This window comes from Nannospalax galili, unplaced genomic scaffold (genome assembly GCF_000622305.1).
Source record: "Nannospalax galili isolate Female #2095 unplaced genomic scaffold, S.galili_v1.0 scaffold217, whole genome shotgun sequence".
Classification (NCBI taxonomy): Eukaryota; Metazoa; Chordata; class Mammalia; order Rodentia; family Spalacidae; genus Nannospalax; species Nannospalax galili.
Window position 1 is genome coordinate 2,851,138 of NW_008340643.1, and position 7,781 is coordinate 2,858,918.

The 7,781-nt window shown below is 39.1% G+C and overlaps 1 pseudogene; it reads right to left on the bottom strand.

Moving 5' to 3' along the window:
- Positions 1-1,181: 1,181 nt before the first annotated feature.
- LOC115070786 lies at positions 1,182-1,299 on the bottom strand (annotated as a pseudogene).
- Between the last annotated feature and the right edge of the window lie 6,482 nt (positions 1,300-7,781).

Sequence of the window (7,781 nt, forward strand, 5' to 3'; positions counted from 1 at the left end):
CAGGGCATCCGTCTCCTTAGGCTTTTGCAGACACCACATACACATGTGCAAACCCACACAACTGAAAATCATAAAAAAGAAATCTTAAAAATGAAATAACACACATGAATAAATGAACAAAATATGGTATTTTAATGCACCAATTATAATTTTCAAAAGTTTTCCTTCTTTTTTTTGTAGTTTATTTTTTGAAACAAGGTCTGACTTGCGTAGGTCTGGTTGGTATGGAACTCACAATGTAGAACTCAAGAGATCTGCCTGTGCCTGCCTCCCCATTACTGGGATTAAAGCACTAGTTTTCTATTTTTTTTTTAAGTTTTTTTAATGAAAAGTTGTGATTTTCATACAATATATTTTCATGGTATTTGGACCTCTTTTCTATCCACATGTCCCCTTACTCCCTAATTTAATATACTCTAATATATATTTATCGATACATATTAAGGCTTATAGGCTCTAAGGTTCTTCAGTATATGTCTGTCTACTGGAGCCTGGTTAACCTACCAAGAGTTGAACTTTTTAAATAGACTGAATTTCCCCCTCCCAGCAGGCTTTGGTTGCCAATAGTCCCTTGGACAGTGTTGGAGTTTCTTACCTCCTTTCCCAGGTCTATGCTGGGATTTTGTCTGGTTTGAGCTTGCACTGAAGTTGTGCATGCTGTCACCATTCCTGTGAGTTCATATGAGTAACTGGTCAGCTGTTGTGCCAACTAATTTTCCTTGTGGTCATCCACTACCTCTGACTCTTGCAATCTTTCTGCTCTCTCTTCTGCAATGATCTCTGAGCCTTGAGAGGCACAAGTTTGATATAGGTGTCCTATTCATGGACAATCACTCTGCAGTCTTTAAGTCTTTGCACATTGATCAGTTATGGGTCTCTGTGTTAATCACCATCTTTTACATAAGGAAGCTTCTCTAGTGAGACTTGAGAGATGCATTAATCTATGAATATAACAACAAGTCATTAGGAGTCTCAGGACTACATTTGTTGTGTCCCAGAGGTTTGGGTATGCTGTGTTTTCATTTTCATTCATTTCTAAGAACTTTTAAATTCCCTTCTTGATTTCTCCTGTGATTCAATTTTCATTCAGTAGTGCATTGTTTAGCTTCCATGAGTTTGTGTAATTTTCCCCATTTTTTAGACATTTTATTTAATTAGTTTTTTTTTTGGTTTTCTTTTTTCCATGTCTCCCCATTCAACAGTGGCCTGGGTTGGGGTGTGTATGGGGTAGGTTTGCTCTCCCTTCTCTTTCTATACAGTCAGTATAAAAACACAGCCTGTGGTAAGCACCAGGAGGTTTTATTTACTTTTTTATTGCATATGTGTGCATGTATTTTCTACATGTATGTAAGTGTGCCCATGTTGTGCAATGCCAATGGAAGTCAGAAGACTGTATTGGATCTCCTGGAACTGGAGTTAACAGATTGTTGTTACCACCATGTGGGTGTTGGGAACTGAACCTAGGTCCTCAGCAAGAGCAGTTGGTGCTCTTAACCACTGAGACATCTCTCTAGCCTCAACTTTTCCCATTTGTTCCTTTGTGGTAGGATAGAAAACAGGATGATACTTCAATTGTCAGGAATTTGTGGGGATTTTCTTTATGTCCTAATATGCAGTCAATTTTGGAGAAAGTTCTGTGGGCTTCTGAGAAGAAAGTGCATTCTTTGGTGTTTGGATGGAATATTCTGTAGATGAATGTAAGGATCGTTTGATTCATGGCATCATTTAACTTCAGGTTTTCTCTATTTAGTTTTTGTTTGGTTGACCTGTCTATGGGTGATGGCAGGGTACTGAAGTCACCCATTATCACTGTTTTGGACTCAATGCAAAATTTTAGAGTTAATAAAGTTTCTTTTATGAAATTGGGTACCATTGTGTGAGGTTCATATATGTTTAAGATTGTAATATCTTCTGGATGGATTTTTTTCTGTAATGAGTGTAAAGTGACATTCCCTGTCTCTTCTGACTACTTTTTGTTTGTAATATATTTTATCAGACATTATAATACCTACACTTCCTTGTTTGTTAGTTCCATTTACTTGGAATAACTTTTTCCAACCCTTTACCCTAAGGTGGTGTTGGTCATTGTTGGTGAGGTACATTTCTTAGGTGCAGAAAATTGATTGATCCTGTTTTCTAATCTAATAAGTTAGTCTGTGTCTTTTTTATTGAGGAGTTGACACCATTAATATTGAAGGTTGCTATTATTATTATTATTATTATTATTATTGAGACAGGATCTCCTCGTAGCCACAGCTGGCCTGCAACTCACTATGTAAACCAGGCTTGCCTTGATCTCAAAGACATCCACCTTTTGCTACCTCTTGATTAAAGGTATATATCACCATGCTTGACCTTTGAAGTTATTATTGATCAATATTTAATTCCTGTTATGTTAGTGTTGTAGTGCAATTTTCTTAGACCTGTTTTGGTTGACTGTTCTGGGATAGTTGATTTATTCTTCATGACTCTTGAGGGTGTTCAACCTTCTCTTTTGAATGGAGTATTCCATCAATTATTCTTTGTAGAGCTGGTTTGTTGACATAAATTCCTTATATCTGTTATTGTCATGGAAAGGTTTTCTTTCTCCTTCAGTTAACAACTGATAGTTTTAGTGGGTATACTAATCTGGGCTGGATTCTGTGTTTTCTCATAACTTACATGACATTGGTCCATGCCCTTCTGGCTTTCGTACTCTCCATTGAAAAGTCAACTGTTATCCTGATGGGCCGCTTTTATATGTGACTTGATCCTTCTTTCTCACAGCTTTCAATCTTTCTTTTTTCTTTATGTTTAGTGTTTCAACTAGTATATGATATGGGGAAATTCTTTTCTGGTTCTGTCCATTTGGTATTCTGTATGCCTCTTGTACCTTGATAAGTATCACATTCCCTAGATTTGGGAAATTTTCTTCCATGATTTTATTAAAAATACTTTCGGTGCCTTTGACCTGGGCTTCTCCTCTCCTCCTCCTCCTTTGTATATGGTTCATAGTTGTTTTTTTTTTTACAGTGTCCCAAAGGTTATTTTAGATTAGACATTTTCTTTGATTGACAAATCAGTTGCCCCATGTTTGTCTTCAGGTTCTGATATTTTCTGTTCCGTCTCCTTCACTTCCTTTTCACTTCTTTCCTCTAAGCTTTTTATGTGAGTTTCTGAGTTTTTAATTTCAAGTGTTATTTCAGTTTGGCTTTTCTTCAGAGATTCTCTTTATTGAATTCTACTTTCATATTTTGAGTTGGTTTAGTTATTTCATTCAGCAGTCTGCTCGTATTTTTGTGGCCTTCAGTTTTTTATTTACATCCTCTTTGAGTTCCTTGAACATATTTATAATTGCTATTTTGAAATCATTGTCTTGTGCACCTACTAGGTTGTCATTCTCAGGAAACATTACATTGAAGTTGTTGATTTCTGTAGTAGACATATTATCTTTATATTCATGGTGTGTGTGTGTGTATGTGTGTGTGTGTGTGTGTGTGTGTGTGTGTGTAAGAGATGTAGGCATCAGGACTTGTGTGGTGGTGTTTGTTGGTACGGGTAAGTGATGTAATGTGTTTTGAATGTTTATTTTTATCTTCATTTTTTATTTTCCCAGCTTTCAGGTTAAGGTTCAGCTGAGGAGGGCTTGGTATTCAGTTTTGGGGCTACTTTATGTTGATGTGCAAATGGGGTGAAATAGAGGTTTGAAACAGGTGTCATATTCAGGGATAAGCATTCTGTGGCCTCTTGTTCTCAGCCCACTGGCCAATTGTGGGTTTCTGTGTTAATCACCATCTGAAGCTCAAAGAAACTTCTTTGGTGAGTGTTGAGAGATTCATTTATCTTAAATGTAGAGGTTGCATTGAAGAGGTGTCACATTGGCTTAAGTGTCTCACTGACATTTAATCTCTGCATTTGACCAGTTCCAGAACTCTGTAGCAGCTTCATCTGTTGCAAAAGAAGCTTCTTTGGTGAGGGGTTAAATATACTCTTGTCTGTAAATATGAGGATGTGTATTTAGAATAAAGTAAGGAATTATACTGGTCTATGGCTATGACAAAAGTAGGTTTTCCTCTAGGGTCTATGATCTCTCTAACCATGTGTATTTGGCTATATGTACAGTACCACACATGAGGTCCCTCCCATTTAGTGGGCCTTAATTCCAATTAGACAGCTGTTGATTACCTCCAAGACAGATATGCCACTAATTCAACAATAGAGATAGTTTGCTGGGCCAGTTGTTGTTTATGGGCTTTACAGGTGGGTAGGATCATTGATTGGTTTTCTCCTTTGGCAGCTTTTATAGTATCCTTAAATATTATAAGAGCTAGTCTTCAGAGAGGAGATTTCCATGTCAGTTCCAGCTTGATTTCTCCAAGTCCTGTGTCCAAAGTATGGCCTGTCTCCAACAATAAGGTCTTACCTTCAAGTTCTGGAAAGCAATCAAGTGGTGTGGTAACAGCCTGTGTTATTTTGGGAGTCTCTTGGACTATCCTGAGCAAATGATTCAAAGGGAAGTTTCTACTTCCTGGTACTTACTGTACTTTCTGTTTTTAGCCTTCAGCTACACATATACTCATATGTGTATTTTTCAGTAGGACTTTGGCCTAAAATATTTCCCTCTGGTTTTTCATACCCTCCTTCCTCTTACTGTCCCTGTAGAACCCTTGCTACTAACTCCCCAGTTAAAACACCCCCCATTTTTCCATTTCCCCCTTAATAACACCTCACTCCTATTATTCCCCCTCTCTTGAGCTCCTTTTTCCTTTTATAAACAATGGGGATAAAAAAGTTGATTTCTTTTTAAAAAATAGCAAGCATCATTTTCTCCTTGAGTCCCCATATAGATCTCCAAATATGTTTTTTTTCCTTAATTTCACAGTAAACTAAGGTGGCTGCTGATTGGCTATTAAAAAAAAGTTCATCACTTTCTCTTTGTAGATCTTTTGTCTCCTTTATGTTAGGGGGCTACAAGGGGACACATAGGGAGAAAGGAAGTTCAGTATTATGTTGATCTTCCCTGGAGAGCTTATGAGCATCTCTGTTCTTGAAGTGTTTGTAGAAGGCTGTTTACACAAATACTTTCTTAATGTTGAGGTTCTCTCTCTGCAGTTGGTGAAATTTTATTTGGTATTTCTTGATATTAACCATATAATTACTAAGGTTTGTGTTTGGTAATGATCTTTTTGGAAAACAAGAAAAAGAAAACCACTTGGCCTAAATTTATTCTAAGCTTTTAGCTTAGATATAATAATATATCTCATTATTGTGGTAGTGTTAATATATGATGCCCTTACTCTAAGCTCAGGTGTTATGTCCCTTTTATGGATTGGTATATTTAGTCCCTACAACAACTCTCTGAATTTAGTACTAATTATGATGTCCATTTTATCGGTGAACACTTTACTGAACCCACTAGAACTCTATAATAAAGAGGAAAACCTTTCCCTTTTCAAGTAATAAGAAGTACATTGGTAGATGTTGACACCAACTAAACATTCTGTTCCCAAAATCCTTTACACAATGGCTTTAACATTTTTGTGCCAACCAGTTATTGCATTATATTTTTAAAAGGGTGATTTTTTATGTCTGCCAGTACTTCAACATTAGTCAGCATCCTTATGTAGAAAATAACATTTCTCTAATTCCTTCCTCTTCTCTTTTCTCCCAAGGATCACTTAGACCCATGGGTTTTTATTTATTCAGCCACGCAATAATTTGTGCCTATTATTGTTTCTGATGTTCAAATTGTCTCAAATTTGCCCAGTAGGAATTATTTCAAGTTGGACCCTATGTCCTTTGAATATTTTGAATGCTTTTCTTTGTCTCTGACATGCTAAAATATTTCAAAATTATTGCAAAGTTTTCCATGTCCAAGAGCTATAATCAGCCTCATTTCTTCTCAAGGGAAGAAGTAGATACAATATCTGGGCATTGCCTGTCTTTGAATCTAGACTCTTCCGGTCGACATAGCTAGAAAAGGCTTTCTATCCTCCCCTCAAAAGCAATCAGTTCATTTTTATATTACCATTTTCAACATTCTACTGAATAATCAAGAGAAGAGATGAAGTTGCAGCTGTCTGTGGCTTCCTTGCTGTGACCTTTCTGAGTATTCTCTGTCCTGTGTCTCTACTGGCTATTAGAGGTCCTTTCCTTTCTTTTCTTCCTTCTTTTTTTGGACAAGATTTTGCTGCTAATCTGAAACTTCATATTTAAACAATGCTGGTCTTGAACTTGAAGCAGTATTCCTGCATATACCTCACAAGTTCTGAGGTTACAAGTATGTGATACTAAACCCAGATTTCAAGAAGATTTTACTGGTTTTATTCTAGTCTGGCTTTTTCTACTGATTTTATTTGCTCCAGTTTTCCAGACAGATGAAGAGTAGTTGACTAAAAACATCCAATACCATCTTAAAAGCACATTACGCTTCTAGCTTTATTAAAGAAAAGTTTCAAGGATAAAGAATGGCTATATGGGAGGAATAGAACCTTTAATATCTTACATTCAGAATTATTTTCTGATCAGTGACAAGATACCACTTTATTATCTTCAAAGTATATTTTATAAAGCTGCACCTTTTCATGTGGTATGGTGGCACAGACCTTTAATTCCAGCACTCAGTAGGCAGAGACAGGTGGATCTCTGTGAGTTCCAGTCCAGTCAGAGATACACAGTAAAACCCTGTCTCAAAAAAATAAAACGAACCACTTCCATTGTCATCTCATCTTTTAAAAATTGTTTTGGGCTCTCTCTAACCCGCAGGCTTCACTCTCTGGGGTAATTCGATTGGGCCCTCCTTGCCTTGACTCCCCCAGCTTCACTCACCCTCCCATCTCCCCTGCCGGTCTCTCCTCCTAGCCTGGGTCCTGTCCCATTCCTTGTCTTGGCGTCCCAGACACCTGGGAAACCACCACTGCTTCTTCCTGATCCTTTCTATCCAGAGCAACTTGGTTCCTTCTCAGGTCCCCAGGAGCACTGCTTCTGGGCCTGGCCCTGCCCTCACCTCCCTCTGCTTCCCTGGGCCTGCAAGACCTGCAGGCCTCTCTCCTACCCGCAGGCTTTTCTCTCCGGGGTAAGTCGATTGGACCCTCCATGCCTTGACTCCCCCAGCCTCACTCACCCTCCCATATCCCCGCTGGTCTCTCCTCCTAGCCTGGGTCCTGTCCCATTCCTTGTCTTGGCACCCCAGACACCTGGGGAACCATCACTGCTTCTTCCTGATCTTTTGTATCCAGAGCAACTCAGTTCCTTCTCAGGTCCCCAGGAGCACTGCTTCTGGGCCTGGCCTAGACCTCACCTCCCTCTGCCACCCTGGGTCTGCACAACCTGCCAGCCTCTTTCCTGGACACCTGGGCTGACCTAATTTTCTCTTCCTGGTCCTTTGCATCCAGACCAACCCAGTTCCTCAGTGCAGTCCCCAGGGTGCCTTTGGGCTGCCTCCCACCCCCAGCTTCCTCTGCATCTCCAGGTACAATGGCCACCAGCTGGCATATACCAGCATCTTTCCTGGGCCTGGCTACTAGGCCAGTCCAACACCCAAATTCCTGAGGCCAAAATCTATCCTAGAGGGATCCAGACCTTAGGAGACTGAGAACATCTGATCATCATTTGACTGGGGCCTCTGTGGGAACTCCTGAAGACAAAAGCAATCTGGCCACTCCAATATAAAATCAAAAGAGAGAACTGGAAGCTTAGAGGAACCAGCCTTTCATACCCAAAAAAACTAAACCACAAAGACACATAAAGTCCACAAAAAGCAGACCTAAACTTGAAGGCTTGAGTCTCACACAAGAATCAGA